This window comes from Lissotriton helveticus, chromosome 3_1, assembly GCF_964261635.1.
Source record: "Lissotriton helveticus chromosome 3_1, aLisHel1.1, whole genome shotgun sequence".
In the NCBI taxonomy this organism is placed as follows: Eukaryota; Metazoa; Chordata; class Amphibia; order Caudata; family Salamandridae; genus Lissotriton; species Lissotriton helveticus.
Window position 1 is genome coordinate 114,791,356 of NC_136061.1, and position 15,142 is coordinate 114,806,497.

Genomic DNA, 15,142 nt, shown 5'->3' on the forward strand with positions numbered 1-15,142 from the left:
ATTACCCAACTACCCCTAGCTTTTGGAGGGAAAGCCTGGCACCCAGGATGCTCACCCCCTCCCCTAGAACCAGTTTAGGCTAGATGTGCCAACATTCTAGAAGGTCCTGGCACTGCCTGGGAGGAGGGTATAAATAGGGTGAAGTGTCACCAGAGAGTCAGTCAGCGCTGGGACAAGGAAGGGAGGGGGACCTGCTGTGAGGTGCTACCGCCACAGGGGCCTGTGAGCTGGGCCCTGTACCCCTAAAATCCCCCTCTGCTGTCCCCTGGGCCCCTGACAAGGGAGGGCCCCAACCCAGGTCACTGACGCTGTTTGGACCGGGTACCACGCCAGCATTGCGTGAGGAAGCGCCCAGGAGGGGAGGATTGTGCCCCCAAGGGACTGTGCCCTGTGATTGGTGTGGCCCTCGAAGTGCTGACCCCAGAGTAGAGGAGTGAGGCAGTGGTGAGAGGAGGTGGACACACTGAGAGCAGCTAGTTTGTCTCTGAGGCTGACAGTTTCTTCAGAGGATTGTTCCCCCTTCAACCTTTGACCGATCCCTCTCTCAAAACATCAATTGCTGATAAGAACAGTAAGCTACTTGAGGAAGAAGATCCTTCTGCATTGGAGCCCCAGTGAATCCTCTCAGGACACCCTTAACTGAGGGTATCCCTGACTACGCACACCCAGCGCTGCGCTTACCGGTGCTGTGGAGCAGCTGTAGTGAAGGCGGGTGTCTGTGGCACCCTAGCGACCTGAGGAGCGAAGGCGCCGTGTGTGCACATCCTTCCTGAGAGGCCGGAGTGAGAAGTGACTGACCAGGAGCAGCGGCGCTGCTGCGATCGGCTGTGGGACCCCGGGGGCACCAGCCGCGTCAATCCGTGAAGGAAGCGCTGCCGCGCATGCCTTGAGCGCGAACGCTTCTGTGGAGGCAGGAGGGGCCTAGGATCGGGCAGGCCCGGGAGAGCAGCGTCACCGGAAGAGCAGCGTCCTTCCTTGGAGTGAGTGCGGAGGCGGGAGAAGAGCGAGCGCTTCCGCGCATGCCCGGCGGAGTAGTGCCGCCTGAGGAGAGCCGGTCGCGTCAACAAGGAAGCCGACCGCGTCGGAGCTTCAGGTGTTCGACCCCCGCCCCTTTGAGGAGGCAGAAGCGCCACAGCGGACGTTGCGGTAGGGAGCCTTGGGGCCAGGAAAACCTTCCCCGACCTTCCCCAACAGCCGTCTGCTGCCGGGCTCCATCGCGTGTGGAGGACCCAAGTGTGACACGCCTACAAGTCTACAAGTAAGCCGGGTAGTGTGGGAAGGGAGGCGGCAGCCCCGGGTGAAGGAAGCAGGACAGTGGGGCTACGACCCACACAAGTGACTGAACAGTCCAGAGAAGCCTGACTTCAGGAAGCGGGCTACTGAACTGCCTAAACCAGGCTTAAGTAACCAACAATTGGCTCAGAAGAGAGAGGTGGAAGCTGTGCAGAGAACCACAGGGTTCCTGAGTAAAAACCCTTATAGTTTATTGATAATTGAAGAAGTAGAACCTCTACCAGATAAATGTGCCTGTACATTAGAGTGGGGGGTACCTTGCTAATATTATTGTGTCTTCCCTTTTAGTCACATTACTGGTGGGTAATGCTGTGAAGTTCTACAACCAGGTCATTCTGTTGAGTTGAGCAGATACCTAAGTGCTGTGGGGTAATGTACTTGCCTATGAGTTGGTTAATGACATATTGTAATTAATGTCTTTGGTGATGGGGGTCCAATGATAATGTGCTGTGATGACATGCCCAGTGTTACGCCTAAGCTAGGGGATTGATGCCCAAGTGCAGTGGGATCCAAGCCTGGTTCAAATGTTATTGATGCCAATGCACTACCTGATGTTTGTGTTGCAGGTCGGGGGCTAAGAAGTCATGTTCCCCAGGTCTTTTCCCTAAGGCTATAGCACTGGGGTTCTGTATGCCCTGTAGAGCTTGCGAAGGTGGCTTAATAGTCCTATGGTTATTCCCGCCTGCTAGTGGATGCTGGTAGGCCATGATGTCTTTTCTTACAGGGGTTATGCAGGATGCTGTCTGCTGTAATTACAGCCGCTACCAAGGATGAAGGCCTGAGTTGGCCCCGCCTGACGCATAGTTCCCTAGAGGGAGGGGGGAAGAAACCTGATGTTTTATTACAGGTGTTCCTACCTAATGTTAATGCCAGGTGATTCCTATTCTTTCTTGCAGGAGTCGCCAATGCCAGCTATTTTGGGTTCTTATCCCTAATGTTTGATTGCATGTTTAATGGGCGAATACGCCAAGTGCATTTTTCCCTTATATAGGGGTCACTGATGTTCCGTGCCAAATGCTAACCTGTTTATATTTCAGCTAGACACTATGGACTATGGACTAAACCCTTTTTGTCCCATGTAAATAATCCCCCACTGAAATACTTGGCTTGGGTGCCAGTTGGCGCCGTGTTATGATGACACTGTTAATGCATTTTTGCCTTGCAGGTTGGAAACCCTACTAAACGACGTATCTTTTTCCAACTCAAATTGGTGTCCTGCCTCTTTTGTGGTGTGCCTGGTGTGTTGACTGAGGGTACTGCGTGAGTGCTTCACATGTCCTCCAAGTTTGGCCTGCCCGCTTGATGCCATGCTACCCCCTTTGAGACTTGGGCAACCCCCAATTCCAACAGTTGGGAACTAAGTTCTTCCACAGTTCCCTCCACTTGTTGCCTGGTATTTGATGTGACCGACTGAAGTGTACTGGGTTACTTCTAACTAGGTCACCACCAGTACCAGTTCTCTTTCCCTACAAATGTGCAATTGTTTCCTCCAATTAGCTAAACCTTTAGCACCCTCTCGAAATCCCAAGTAGATGGTACCCATGGTACCTAGGGCCTGAGGTACTAAGAAGGGTCCCTAAGGCAGCAGCACAAATTGTGCTACCCTAAGGGACACCTCACCAAGCACACGCATGCTGCATGTCTTGGTGTAGACAAAAGTGAAAACATGACATGTCACACATCCCTGTGTGCCATATCCCTTAACACTGTGTATTCAACAACAATATCTCAATCGGATTCAATGAAAAGGCAAGTATATATGTATGCACAAGACATTACGAGAACGCCGATAAAAAGAAGAGAGACTTTGGATTTCAGTTTTAGAAAGTGCATATAGCATCATGTATTTAAGAACACATTTTATACAGGACAGTTGTAGCAGCACTGTAGGCATAAAATGCGGTGGCAACCCACGGGGGCTTTGTGCACTAGGTGTTAGGGAAACAAAGAGTGACAAAGCGAGTGACAAGTGGGTGAACACAGCGAAGGATGCAAGGTGACAAGGTGAAAAAACCACAATATATACAAAAGCAATGGTTTGTCCTCAATTAATTAGTAATTAATATTTGTTTGAGAACCAAGGTTGATGGTGCGCCATGAGTCGCACTGTATGAAGGGTCGACGGCGTTTCGATCATATCTAGTCAGGATCTTCATCGGGACCGGGTTGCCAGTTTGGTGAGTGAGACGCGAGTGCAGGCGGGGGTGTTCCGGAAAGGCAGCAAGGTAAAGTACCCAATTACCACGGAGTAGCTCGACGTGGTCCAGAAAATTTCAAAGTAGGCTCAACGGAGTCCGAAGCATTATTCGTAGTTAATGCAGTAAGCAAAGGCACAGAAACGGATCTGGCCAAGGAGTACTTAGCAGGGGGTGAGGTTAGGAGGCAGGGTCGGGACCACTCGATCCACTGCCTGTGTCCAAGTGTTGGTACCTAATGGCTGCGACGGTCCACTGTCTGAATCCGGGGGCCGAGGGGCGGCCAAGAATCGTGTTAGTAGATAGGAATCCGCGCCAGGCGGAATGTAATAATTGTAAGTCACTCCTACAGCAGGCCTGACAGACCTAAGGCAGGGTGCTGAATATTACATGTGAGGTTATACCTGCATGAGCAGATATGCCCCTGTGCTGGTCATTCCTATTACTGCCAGTTCAAGTGACCAGGGAAGCCATTTTAAAACATGTGCTAGACACTAGTGAAAACGAGTTCCCCAGCTAAATCATGGCTACACTTAAGATAGGGATATGTGGAATCAAACATCTTGTATTAGTAATCCCCCACCGATTCCAGTGATGGATTTACTAATACATGTTCCTTCAGGGCACCTTAGAGATGCCCCCTGAAAACCTACTAGCCTCTGGTATGCTCCCCGACTGGTTTCTGCCAACTTGCCACCCGAGACACTGTTCTGAGCCACTAGGGTGAGAGCCTTTTGCTCTCAGGAGACCCCGAACGAAAGCCTGTTTCGGAAGAGGGTATCAAACCCCCTCCCACAGTATGATCTGATGATTAGCCTTCCTAGGCCTTCAAGCTTCAAAGAGCTGCCACATTTGACCTGCAAATCTGGCTCCCACTCACAGGAGAGGAAGCGGACTCCCTTGTCCAAAGCCCCATTGGCACCTGGACAGGTGGAAAAATGTGCTAGTTTGGTAGGCGTTACAACGCCAGGCTAGTACCACCCCTAAGGTGGGCTAAACTGAGGTGGACATGATTTTTCAGAAGTAGCCATCTGTGTGATGGCATACTTAGGAATTCTGGGACAGGGTTATGCCGACTTCCAAGAGGAAGTGGTCATTTATGGGGTGTTGTGACCCCAAGGGCCAGTAGCCCACTGGCTACTACCCTACACTTCCCTAACACCCCAAAATTCTGTATTTAGGGGTACCTTAGGCCCCATAAATGCAGATCCTGACGACCTAAGAAGGTCACTAAAAAGGCACAAAAGCAGAAGACCGGAGAGATCAACTGACTTGTCTCCAGCCCTTCCAGCCTGCCTGCTGTTCCCCGTCAAAACTATGCCAAAGACGTCTCATCCTGCAGCTGTTGTGCCTCCAAAACCTGGGAGGTCTGCCTATTGACGATAAAGAAGAACAATAGTTACTTACCTGTAATAGTGGTTCTCCAGTATTGGTATCTTTCATAGATTCACATGCCTGAATCATTCCCCGTCGTCGGAGTGGGAGTCCCACGGTACATAAAAAAGCAATAATTATGCACATAATAACCATAACATAGGTAACATAGAACCAGGAAGTAAAGTTGCCAGAAACTACAAGTAAAAACACTTCCACATTTATGACTTGTCCAAGTCATTATATACAGTCCAAACTGCAGCCAATTAGGCAACAGCACCCTCCAGAATGTTCTCCTCAGAGGCTCAGGCTCTCAGATTTTCTCGCACAAGAGTAAACCAAAGTGAAAAGAGCATAAGCGAGCCTCTGAGAGGAGGTGGGTGGGTTGCATGCGAATCTTTGAAAGATACCAATACTGGAGAACCACAGATTACAGGTAAGTAACTATTGTTCTTCTCCAGTATTGGGGTATCTTTCATAGATTCACATGCCTGAATCAAAGTAGAAAGCAGTACATCCATAATAATACTCGTAAGATTCTACTTGTAACATAATCATATGTACAAGAGACATTATGCAGTAACATAAATAGAAGTTCCATAATATGCATATATATACGTATAAATATAGGGTAATATTTATATAAATAATAAGCATAGCTGATATGTATCTCAGAAACAGTAAAGAGGAGGAGGGAAGAACAGAGGCTCACCTTATATAAAAAGATTACGGAGAACCGCTTGTCCCACAGACATATCTGCATTACTGGCAATTTCCGAACAGTAGTGCTTGGTAAAAGTGTGCCTGCTGGACCATGTTGCAGCTCTACAGATTTGATGAAGAGGCACACCAGCAAAAAGAGCAGTAGATGAGGAGATTGCTCTAGTAGAATGTGCTCTTGGGAGTTTTTTGTAATGGTCTTCCGGCTTGCTGATGACGGAAAGAAATTGCAGCAGAAATCCAACGATCTATGGTCTGTTTGGATATTTGGTGTCCCTGGCGTATCCTTCCATAGGCCACAAATAGCTGGTCAGATTTACGGATTGAAGAAGTTCGTTGTAAATAGAATTTGAGATATCTCTTGATGTCAAGGGTATGCAAAGTCCTTTCCGCAGGTCATTGAGGTTTAGGAAAGAAAGTCTTTAAAATTATTGGTTCATTTAGATGGAAGTCCGTAGGTACTTTAGGCATAAAACTGGGGTTAGTGCAAAGCACTACTGAGTTTGAAGTGAATTGCAGGAAAGGCGGATTAATAGTGAAGGCTTGAATGTCACTGACCCTCCTAGCTGATGTTAAAGCTAACAGCAGAGACACCCTTCCACAACAGAAACTTCAAATCCACTCTATGAATAGGTTCAAAAGGGTGTTGCATAAGTTGTGCAAGCACCACGTTAAGATGCAAGGATGGAGGTGGACGGCGAATAGAAGGAAACATCCGAAACAATCCTTTGAAGAACTGTTGAATGATTCTAGCTGAGTAAAGAGAGGTGGAACAATCTTGTCGATATCTTGAAATAGCTGCTAAAAATACCTTCAGAGTAGAATGGGAAAGGCCTGATCTTGCCAATTGCAAAAAGAATGGTAGGATCTGCTCCGGTTTTGCATGGATTGGATAAATATAGGCAGTTTGACACCATATGCAAAATCTCTTCCATTTAAGCCTGTACGTCTTAATAGTGGAAGGTGCTCGAGCATTGGCTAAGACTTCCTTACAGTCTGCAGGAATGTTCAAATGAGCAAATTCAAGCTGCTGAGAAGCCAGGCCGCTAATCTCAGAGATGCAGGGTCCGCATGGCAGATCTGTCCGTTCTGGATGGACAGAAGGTTTGGTATTGGTTGAAACTGAATGGGAGCGCATTCTGAGAGAAGATGGAGTACGGTGAACCAGAACTGGCGAGGCCACCTGGGAGCAATGAGAATTAGGCAACAAGGTTCTCTCTTCATTTTCTGGAGAACCCTGGGAACCAACGGTATCGGAGGAAAGGCGTAAGCATAGATCTGCGACCAATTCATCGAAAACGCATTGCCGCGTGACCCCTTGTGGGGAAGCCAACTTGCAAAGAATGGGCATTTGCAGTTCTGACTGGTCGCAAACAGGTCTAGATCGGGACAACCCCACTCCTGAAAAATGCGATCCAACATTGGTTGGTGTAGCTCCCACTCGTGATTGGATACTGTTGATCTGCTGATGGAATCCGCCAGGACATTGGAAACTCCCAGAACATGTATCGCTGACAAGCTGATCCTGTGTCGTATCACCCAGTCCCAAATTTGTTGGGCTAATTGAGAGAGCAGGACAGACCTTGTTCCTCCTTGTTTGTTCAAGTAGTGCATACTTGTTGTGTTGTCCGTCTGGATTCAATCAATCAATCAATCAAGCATAGCATTTGTAAAGCGCACTACATACCTGTGAGGATCTCAAGGAGCTGGGGGGGTTGGGGAGGGAGCTGCTACTGTTCGAAGAGCCAGGTCTTGAAGAGTCTCCTGAAGGTTAGGAGGTCTTCGGTCTGCCGTAGGTGGATGGGGAGGGTGTTGCACATCTTGGCGGCGAGGTGGGAGAATGATCCGCTGGTGGCGGTCACTCTTCGGAAGCGGAGGTTGGTGGCGAGGGGGTGGTCTGCAGAGCGGAGCTGGCGGGCGGGGGTGTAGTTGCCGAGCCAGATGTTGAGGTACGCTGGTCCGGTGTCGTGGAGTGCTTTGTGTGCGTGGGTGAGGAGCTTGAAGGTTATACTCTTGTTGATGGGGAGCCAGTGCAGGTCTTTCAGGTGGGGTGTGATGTGGCTACGGCGGGGGATGTCAAGGATCAGGCGTGCGGAGGCGTTCTGGATGCGTTGGAGTCGTTTCAGGAGTTTGGCCGGGGCTCTTGCGTAGAGTGCATTGCCGTAGTCCAGTCTGCTGCTGACGAGGGCCTGGGTGACTGTCCTTCTAGTTTCGATGGGGATCCACTTGAAGATCCTGCGTAGCATGCGAAGAGTGTTGAAGCAGGAGGAGGAGACGGCGTTGACCTGCTTTGTCATGGAGTGTGTGGAGTCGAGGATGATCCTGAGGTTTCGTGCTTGGTCGGTGGGTGTAGGGGGTGCTCCTAGTGCCGTCAGCCACCAGGAGTCATCCCAGACCGAGGGGGTGGAACTGAGGATGATGACCTCCGTCTTGTTAGAGTATAGCTTTAGACGGCTGTTCCTCATCCAGTCGGTGATGGCCTTCATTCCTTCGTGGAGGTTGGTTTTGGCGGTGTGGTGAGCGAGAGGATAAGCTGGGTGTCGTCGGCGAAGGAGATAATGTTAAGGTCGTGCTGTCGGGCGACGTGGGCAAGTGGTGCCATGTAGACGTTGAACAGCATTGGGCTGAGGGATGAGCCTTGGGGTACACCGCAGATGATCTCGGGGGCTTCGGAGCAGAAGAGGGGGGAAGGAGGACGCTCTGGGTCCTCCGGTAGAGGAAGGAGGTGGTCCAGTCCAGGGCCTTCTCTTGGATTCCGGCGTCGTGGAGGTGTGCTCTTAGTGTGGGGTGGCAGACTGTCGAACGCGGCTGATACGTCCAGGAGGTTGAGGGCCGCAGTTTCTCCGTTGTCGAGCAGGATCCTGATGTTGTCGGTGGTGGCGATGAGGGCAGTTTCAGTGCTGTTGTTGATGCGGAACCCGGACTGGGACGGATCCAGGATGTTGTTCTCTTCAAGGAAGTTGGTCAGTTGTTTGTTGACGGCCTTTTCGATGACCTTCACCGGGAACGGGAGCAGGGAGATGGGCCAGAAGTTCTTGAGGTCTTTGGGGTCTGCCTTGGGTTTCTTTAGTAGGGCGTTGGTCTCTGCGTGCTTCCAGCTCTCTGGGAAGGGCGCTGTCTCGAAGGAGATGTTGATGGTTTTCCAGAGGTGGGATGCTGATGGCTTTGTTGAAGATGTGGTGTGGGCAGGGGTCTTCCGGGGACGGTGTTCAGGATCTTTGATGTTGTCATCGTCTATGATGTTGGTCCAGACGAGCAGGCGGTTGGTGCGGGCGGTGGTCGTGGGAGAGGGGGTGTCGGTGGTTGCCACGTCAAAGCTGTTGTGGATGTCTGCGATCTTGCGATGGAAGGTGTCGGCCAGCGAGTTGCACAGGTCGGTGGGATGTCGTTGGTGTTGGAGCTGGGGTTGGAGAGTTCCTTCACAATGTTGAAGAGCTGTTTGCTATTGTGTGCGTTGTTGTCTATGCGGTCTCTGAAGGCGGTCCTTTTGGCGGATCAGATGAGTTGGTGGTGTTGGCGGGTGGCGTTCCTGTGGGCTGAGTAGCTTTCCGGTGTTCTTTTGCGTGTCCAGTTTTTTTCTATTTTTCGGCAGGTTCGCTTGGAGGCCTGGAGGTCTTCAGTGAACCAGCTAGCTCTCTTGCTGGTGTGGGTGTTGGGGCAGTTGTTGATCCATAGTCTGAGGCTGCGGGCTGCGGCGTTGGTCGCGTCCGCGGGTGGGCCCTGGGCGAGGGTTAGCTGGTCCTCGGTGATCTTGCCCCAGCTGCGACAAGGCATCCTCTGCGTGTGGTGGTGTGTGGTGGATTTCGGGAAGGTGAAGTGGATGCATCGGTGGTCGGTCCAGAGGAGTTCGGTGGTGCGGTCAAAGAAGACGTGAGTGCTCGCTGAGAAGATGGGATCAAGCGTGTGGCCTGCGGAGTGAGTGGGTGTTGTGACGAGTTGTCCGAGTCCGAGGTTGCCGAGGTTGTCGATTAGGGTGGAGGAGTTGGCGTCGTTGTTGTTCTCGAGGTGGAAGTTCAGGTCCCTGAGGAGGATGTAGTCCGTGGAGGCGAGAGCATGCGTGCTGATAAAGTCGGTGATGGAGTCGTTGAACTGCAGTCAGGGTCCGGGGGGTCTGTAGATGAGGGTGCCTCTGAGGGTGGTGTTGGGGTTGGTGTGGATCTGGAAGTGCAGGTGTTCGGCGGTGTTGAGGGTGTCGTCGGCGTGTGTCGAGATGTTGAGAGTGTTCCTGTGGACGATGGCAATCCCTCCTCCTATTCAGTTGGTGCGGTCATTGTCGCCTTCCGGGATGGCAATGGCGATGTCAGATGCCGAGGAGGGGGTCAGCCAGGTCTTCGTCAGGAAGGCGACGTCTGGGGTGTTGGTGTCGAGTAGGTCCCAGAGTTCGACGGCGTGTTCGCGGACGGAGCCGGTGTTGAGTAGGATACATCTGAGGAAGTTGGGTCCTTCGGTGGGTGGGTTGGCGGGCCGGATGCTGGTGAAGCTGCAGTTCCTGCAGGAGAAGGGTCCTTGGGTGCGCTTCGGGGCAGCTAGGCAGCAGGTGCGTGATCGTTCGGTGTTGAGTGCGTGGAGGGTGCTGGAGTCGTAGCGGAGGTAGGCGTTGTGGGGTTTGCAGGGGCCAGGGGTCCTGGCCCTGGGCGCGGTCCTGGCACGGACGGGCGCAGGCGGGCTTGCCTTAGGCACGCCCGCTGCGCGCGTCCACTGCACGGCCTCTATATGAGGGGATGTGGGAGGGAGGAGCAGCTGGGAGGTGGGTGGAGCTCAGGGGACAACCCACCTCACAAAGACCCCAGCCCCCTGTACCCTCGTTATCTAATCAGCTGCCTTGTGGTGGATTAATCTATGAAAGTGAGCAGGGCCCAATACCCTCCATAATGGCTCCCCAATAACTAGTAAAGGTGCTACCTCGAGACTGGAACGGGTCCATTTGTATCTAAAAACACTCTCGGCCATAATTATGGTATTCAAACTAACCTAAATGTGTCTTTGGACCTTCCCCCAGAAGCCACCCCATACACGATTGTATTAGCCAATGTGCCACCCCTTCCTCAAAATGGTGTGGAACACTGGTCTACCCTGAGGAACAGATCATTACATCTACTAACAGGACTAGGATGACTGATATTCTTTTTACAGAATTTAAAATGGTGAGGTGCATATCCTGGGTTGGTAAATCACGAAGAAGATGGAAGGAGACTGTGTGGTGCTAACCTTTAGATTCCCCAGTTTAGTACAGCCTATTCTTAACATAGCAGGGACACAGTTTATTTCCACACATATTAGTATACTGCCCTTGAGGTTCTTTTATCAACCATACAGCTTCCCTAGAAGATTCCAGAGGAATAGCCCTTTGTATTGAAGTACATACTCCAATACAGCATGCCTCGCAGAGCAATGCATGCACTGCCCACGCACAACCTAAAAAGGAGGCCCTTTGTACCTTGGCATGAGCAGTGCTTTGCACAAGTTTCAACCTTTATTTGTTAATAGGAAAGGCCCAATCCATATACTCATTAAGAGTAAATCCCAGGTAGACAAAAGTAGAGACTCTCGCGAAAGGGATTCCATTCAGTAAGAAGTTAGAACTCCCCCAGTCAATTTCCAGTATCGGACCTGTGAAAAATTCTTCACATGCAACCTCCTAATGATGCAGCAAAAGTAGTTAGGGACCCCCATGTCGCCTAATACAGACCAAGGTTTACTACTGGGGGCTAAATCAAAAGCAGACTCTAGGTCCACAAAAATGTGATATTATTTTCCATCCTCCAACACAGCTGTTTTCCAATAAAGGAGTTGGAGGCAAAACAACTGATCAGTAGTGGGAGTTAGTTTCCTGAAGCCTGCTTATAATATACTTAGGGCACTATGGTCCTACATTCTCTCTTGTAGCCGCTCCAGTATTACCCTGGAAAACACCTTCTGCATTACATCTATTAGAATGATGGGACTGTAGTTCTCTGGTAGCAAGGGGAAACCTTTCTTTTACACAGTATTATTTCTGCAACACCCCGGGACTTTAGGGATGGGCATTCCACCCATTATAGCATTAAAGAACAAATTACTTACCTTCTGTAACGCTTTTTCTGGTGGATACAGTATCTGCCTGTGGATTCCTCACCATGTGAATATCCCCTTGCGTCAGCAACATTCGGAAATTCTTTTTGTAGCTTCGTGCCAACGTGGACGACGTCACAGAGGCACGACACCGCGCGCGACTCCGCTGACGTCACCGACTCCATAATAGGCCCACGCCGGCATGATGGCATCAGTTCCGCCCTTTTTTCCGTGCCTTCGAGGCACACGGACGGACCAACATCAGTAGATATATACACAGTATACACAGTACACAAATGTCAAGATAACACACATAGTATGAAACCAAGCAGAAAAGCAATTGAAATAAAGCGTTTCCTTCAACAATAAAAACATATTAACATTACAGTTACCCAGGTATAGAAGAGTGGACAACGGGGAGGCGGGTGGGTCAGTGAGGAATCCACAGGCAGATACAGTATCCACCAGAAAAAGCGTTACCGAAGGTAAGTAACTTGTTCTTCTGAAGGATACATCTGCCAGTTGATTCCTCACCTTGTGAATAGATTCCCACAGCAGTCCCCACTCCGGGACGAGGGTGTCCACTCTCCTATACCAGAAAATCCTGGAGGACAGAACGCGCAAAGTGGCCTTCCCTCCTCACTTCGGTATCCAAGCAGTAATGCTTCGCGAAAGTGTGGAGGGAGGCGCAAGTTGCCGCTTTACGAATGTCCTCAACAGGTACACCCCTAGACAAAGCAGATGTTGAAGACTTTGCTCTAGTAGAGTGGGCTCTTATACCCTCTGGAGGTTCCTTACCAGCCAGGGCGTAGCAGATCTTGATGCATAGAATTATCCATCTCGAAAGTGTGCGCTTGTGCACAGCTCTTCCTTTTCTGCAACCAGCAAATCCAACAAACAGCTGGTCATCAACTCGATAGTCCTAAAAGCTCACCGCCCTCTTAGGGTCCAGACAGTGAAGCCGCTCCTCCTCCTTGGAAGGGTGAGGGGGAGGATAGAAGGTAGGAAGGGTAATAGACTGTCCTAGATGGAAGGGAGTTACCACCTTAGGAAGAAAAGCAGCCCTGGTCCCAAGAACCATTTGTTCAGCATGAATGGTCAAGAATGGGGGCTTTGAACTAAGAGCTTGAAGCTCACTTACCGTCCTTGCCGAGGTAATTGCAAGTAGGAAAACCATCTTAAAGGACAACAACCTCAAGGGACAATTATGTAGAGGTTCGAAAGAGGAACCCATTAGAAAAGTAAGCACCAAATTCAAGTACCATTGAGGCACAATAAGAGGAGTAGGAGGAAATTTATTTATAAGGCCCTTCAGAAATCTTAAAACAATAGGAGATTAAATTAAGGACGGCTGATCCGGCAGACAGAGAAAAGCCGACAAAGCCGAAAGATAACCTTTCACTGTAGCCACAGCAAAACCTTGCTGCGCTAAAGAAAGAGCAAATAGGAGTATATCTGACAAACGAGCACTCACAGGGTCAATGGACTTCTCCCCACACTAAGTCACAAATTTAGACCATCTGTAAGAATAGATTGACTTAGTGGAGTCACGCCTGGCCGATAGAATGACATCATGTGGGAGAGAAAAGGAATTCAGGTTGCCCCGTTCAATCTTCAGGCATGAAGGTGTAAGGTCTGGAGGTGGGGGTGTAGAACCTGCCCCTCCATCTGAGAGAGGAGATCTGCCCTGAGAGGGAGACGGAGCGGCAGGCACAAGGAGAGGTGGAGAAGATCTGTGTACCACACCCTTCTTGGCCAATCCGGGGCGACCAATATAACTTGGGCCCGGTCTTGGCGAATCTTCCTCAGAACCCGAGGAATCAAGGGTATGGGAGGAAACACGTAAAGGAGTTGCGAGTCCCAACAACAGAAATGCGTCCCCCAAGGCTCCCTGCTTCGGAAACTGGAGGCTGCAGAATGACGGGCAGTGAGCATTCTCGCGAGTGGCGAACAGGTCTACTTGAGGAGTCCCCCACGTCCGAAAGACGTGCCGAACTACCTCTGGATGAAGCCTCCACTCGTGGTCGGCTGAGAACTGCTGACTGTGACTGTCTGCACGCACGTTCAGAACTCCGGCCAGATGATTTGCCATCAGACAAATCTGATGATCCTGAACCCAGGACCAGAGACGCAGGGCCTCTCTGCAGAGACACTGCGACCCTACTCCTCCCTGCTTGTTTACATACCACATCGCGGTGGTGTTGTCCGTCAGTACCTGAACCGACCGCCCGCGAAGGGAAGGGAGGAAGGCCTTGAGCGCCAGACGTATCGCCCGCAATTCCAGAAGGTTGATGTGAAGCAACCTTTCCTCTGGAGACCAAAGACCCTTGATCTCCAGATCCCCCAGATGAGCATCCCACCCTAGAGTGGACGCATCCGTTATCACTGTGGCCACCGCCGGAGGAAGTTGGAAAGGCTTTCCTTGAGACAGATTGCCCTCCAAATGCGGTACAGAAGGGGGATGGTGATGGACGGAGCATCTGAATCAATCAAACACTCACACCCAGTCAAAAGATCTGGGTTTAATCCATCACCATTCTTTAGCCCACTCTGCCACCCCATTTCAGACATGGCTATATGCAAATCAGTCTGACCCTGTGCCTCATGGGAACAGTCCAGCCCGAACTGCCAAGCCATGTCTTCCCTGGACCGGAAACAAGCTTCTGAGGACCGGTTTCTGGCATTCCAGCCGTCTTCAGCCCGGCTTGCTTGAATCCAGTGGCAAAGTGAGCAAGGACTCACGTCTGAGCATACCCTGCCACACTTATGGCGGCCAAAAGCGGTACAAAAGGGGGGGGGTGATGGACGGAGCATCTGAATCAATCAAACACTCACACCCAGTCAAAAGATCTGGGTTTAATCCATCACCATTCTTTAGCCCACTCTGCCACCCCAGTTCAGACATGGCTATATGCAAATCAGTCTGACCCTGTGCCTCATGGGAACAGTCCAGCCCGAACTGCCAAGCCATGTCTTCCCTGGAACGGAAACAAGCTTCCGAGGACCGGTTTCTGGCATTCCAGCCGTCTTCAGCCCGGCTTGCTTGAATCCAGTGGCAAAGTAAGCAAGGGACTCACGTCTGAGCATACCCTGCCACACTTATGGCGGCTAAAAGCGGTACAAAAGGGGGTGGTGATGGACGGAGCATCTGAATCAATCAAACACTCACACCCAGTCAAAAGATCTGGGTTTAAAGATTGCCCTCCACACTCCACCAAGACAGATCCGCTGCAGTGTCTCTGGAGATCCTGATGGACTCCCTGAGATCTCCATTGTGTTGATACCACTGCCTGCGTATGCACCACTGGAGTGCCCTCATATGCCAGCGTGCATGGTTGACCAACAGAATGCAGGAAGACATCAGACCGAGCAGACGAAGGACCTTCAGGACTGGAACGACCGCTCCATTGTGAAATAAAGGAATCATTTCCTGTATGTCGCGAATCCTTTGAGGTGGAGGGAATGCCCGACATACAGTAGTATCCAGTACTGCACCTATGAACAGGTTG

At 50.7% G+C, this 15,142-nt stretch overlaps 1 protein-coding gene across 2 annotated transcripts in view; it reads right to left on the reverse strand.

Moving 5' to 3' along the window:
- Nucleotides 1-15,142, reverse strand: part of KIAA0753 (KIAA0753 ortholog) — a 235,297-nt gene that overhangs the window by 139,913 nt on the left and 80,242 nt on the right. The gene's annotated exons all lie outside the window — the stretch shown is intronic.